The following is a 3,666-nucleotide window of genomic DNA, read 5'->3' as shown; positions in this document are numbered from 1 at the left end:
TCACTGAACCATTCTGTACCCAACAGCAATCCTCTGGAGCTACCCAAAAGGGATCCAATAACCCATGAACAGAGCATTGCCTTTGTAAGCTGCTATGTAAGGCCACAAATATTAAGAGCAATGTCTATACATGACTATTATGAATCACACATAGGAGTATGAAGCAGTGACAGGTGAATTTCAAGAAGCCACTTAATGCTCTAACCATTACTGTAACACAGTGGAGACAAGTGCCATAGTCATGCAATTTCCCTTGGCACAGCACTCTGCTCCACATACAGCTGGTTTACTTGAAGCATCTCACTGCACATGCTGAGAGAAACAAGAAGACCACCAAAAAGACAGCAAAACCAATTATTTTGCAGTTAAAAGTTGTCTGCATTGATTTGACAATTGTAATGATTAGACACAAACAGAACTTAAGATTCCAGGGACAAATATCACACCTAATACTTACCTGGGGGGAGGCGGGGGGAAGCGCTTTAATCACTGATGCAAACTTCCCCAGTGTCTTAGAATAATTATTAATGACAATCTCAAGGGCACAGTGACTCTTCCTGCCACAGAGTCTGGGCAAGATGTTTCTGCTGACAGCTGCTCGGTTTTTCCCCCCCACCTCACCTCATCAGTTTCTCCTCCAGTTTAGTGAAAGGAAGAGAGACAATTAACATGGATTATTTCAAAGAACCATGAAGGAGGCCAGTCTGACAACTGAAGAGCTGGGAAGGAGCAGCTGGAAACAGCAGCCTCCTAACCCAGATCTGTCCGATCAGACAAACTGTTCGGTCACAGCAATTACAACAATGAAGATTTCATACTGAAGGCAGTAGGACTTTCCACTTGCCTTCTCTCATTTTTTTAGATAACTGCAAGAAATGTCTACCTTTTAAGAAAAATTCCATATTAATTATAGCTGTTAGAAAAAAACACAATGGGAGCTACCAAATTTTAGATAGTTTGCAAACTAGACAAAGAGCATTACAAGTGCAAAACATCCTACATAAGATGCTCCAGGCTGCTGATCTACCTGTGTTTAGCACATCCAGTACCTTTTATTTTGTACACTTGTGGGAGCAGATACACACTCTGAAAAAACACAAATGAGTTGTTCTCTCTTAGCAGGTACTCCAACAGGACACAGCCACTTGGTACAACTTATACTTTGGGGAGCACTTCACTTACAGCTTTGTGCTCATTCAAAAACAATAGCAAACTTCTCCTGAGAAGCTTCACAAGAAAGTATAGCTGCTACCAACATTCAAACACAGCACAATTTTTTAATACCATTTGAGTCCTCATTACTGAGAGCCAAGGTATTTCTTTCTAAGAACTAGGGGATAATCCACTTACAATGGGAATTGTCAGTTTTGAACCAATCTGGGCAGTTTAAAATAAAAGTGAGAAGTCTAAGCTTTTAAAGGATCAGTTCAGAAGACAAGGACTACTGAATAAATAAGGTTTTATTACCACTTCTCAAAGCAATGGAGATTACCCATTCTAGTACTGTGTATCTAGAGGCAAATCTATCAAGGAAGACAAGTCTGGACTTCTTATAAAGAAAATCTTTAAAGTAAAAGCAGTTTTCATTAATAGGTCTCTCACATGTAACTAAGGCACTTACGAATCTATGCACAGAACTGAAGGTAAAGGCTCTGAAGCCAATATTGCTCACCAGGCCAAATGCACAAGAGGTACAGCCAGTTGGGCCAGTCAGGAGCCATGAAATTATCTCTCAACAAATCCTCTCTTTCACTGAGGTGTCTGCACTATAGCTTTTGTCAGGACAGAAGTCATTAAATTTTTCCATGTATTACCCAAGCCTTTACTGAAAACAGCAAATGTCACTGTAACTGACAATAGCTTCTACTGCATACTAAGTTCAGTCTTTTCCATTGTCCTGGTTTTGTCTGGGATAGAGTTAATTTCTTCCCAGTAACTGGTAAAGTGCTGTTTTGGATTCAGTAAGAGAATCATGTTGATAATGCACTGATGTTTTGTTTGTTGCTAAGTGGTATTTATCCTAAGTCAAGGACTTTTTGGTGTCTCCTGCTCTGCCAGTGAGGAGGTGCACAAAAGCTGGGAGGGAGTATAGCCAGGGCAGGTGATCCAAACAGGCCAAAGGGATATTCCACACCAAAGCTTATATATAAACTGGGGGAGTTACCCAGAAGCGACTGATCAGGGCGTGGGCTCGGGGTCTGGCATCACTCGGTGAGTGGTGATCAACTGTACTCTGCATCACTAGGCTTATTATTTTACTTTGTTTCAATTATTAAACTGATCTCAACCTGCAAGTTTTACTTTTGATTCTCCTCCTCACTCCATCAGGGTAGGAGGGAAGGTCAGTGAGTGACTGTGTGGTGCTTAGTTGCCAGCTGAGCTTAAACCACAGCATCTATGAGGAAAATACTCCAGAACTTCAATCAGCTATTGCTCTGGGGCAAAAGCACCAAGTAGGAATGTTACTGGTTAAAGTGTTCATGAATAAGGCAAAAGGAAAGTAATATACTGCAGTCCATGTGACATGGTGGGGAGCAGCTAAAAAGGTGTGGGAGGGAAGAACACTAACAGAAAATAGTAGGAATACAGGGACATCTCTCAATCCATCCTTTAAACAGAGTAGAGGCACCAAATTCACACTGCAACGGCCCCTAACCTTATCCTCGGGCAGGAATCAATCACTCCCTTTTCTTGAGGGTTGGCAGAAAGGGCCCATTCCTCAATCTGGGATCCCACCTAGAGATCAAACCTCTCCTATCTCAATTCTTCAGTTAACAGACTTAATCCTGTTCTGTCTTCTGAAAACATTTAGAGAGCTACTGTGCTATATCAGGCTGACTGCTGCACAACAAATATAACCCCTTGGTTAGGGAGAATAAAAACTGCTAGAGATTTGGAAATGAAACTCACTTCAAACATAATAAAAGTAATACAGGATATACTGTAAACGACTGTAGTCAAGCCGCACCTTTTGTGTAGTATGCTAAGGAGTAATGCTACAGAGCTCCCAGGCGACAAAGCTGGATGTCCTTACGAATTTGAGCATAAAGTCTACTCCTTGAAGCTTTCCACAACACACTTTGAAACAGATAAGCAAACTGCATCCACACTGTCAAAGGCTTTACAAGCCTTTGAAACTCCACGATGATTCACAGAATCACCCGAAAAGTACCTTCCAACACCAACAATATTGACCTTATTCACCAAGCAGCTTAATGAGTGTTCATTGACACAGCAAAGTGCTCTAGCGCAAGAAGCAAATTCCAGTTTGAAGTCCATGTAGCTTGTAGCAGTAAAAGTATCTTTATCATATTACCATCACGTTCAACCCAAAGCCTGTCTCGCTCTCAGAGCACCTGGCTTGCTGGCAAAAGAGCCTGGCAGGGTTGGAATCATTCTCCAAGTGAGAGCAGTAGGGCACTCTCGACCCGAGACACACTCCTTCAGATATCCCCAGGTATCGGAAAACACAGTCCTATGCTAGTTGAGATAGTTTTCTGATACTGAAAAGAAAATCTAGCCTTTCCGAACACAGTTTTGAGCACCAGTAACGCCTGGTGGCAAAGGACTTCAGAGTGCATTTACTGCTCAAGAGTGATCTCAAAGATGGGAAGACTAAGCCTGAGCCCTTCCTGACACTTCTCTCGGCCAGCACACTCAGACCTT

The sequence above is a fragment of the Acanthisitta chloris genome, unplaced genomic scaffold (genome assembly GCF_000695815.1).
Source record: "Acanthisitta chloris isolate BGI_N310 unplaced genomic scaffold, ASM69581v1 scaffold10977, whole genome shotgun sequence".
NCBI lineage: Eukaryota > Metazoa > Chordata > Aves > Passeriformes > Acanthisittidae > Acanthisitta > Acanthisitta chloris.
Note: the sequence above shows the minus strand (reverse complement) of the source record.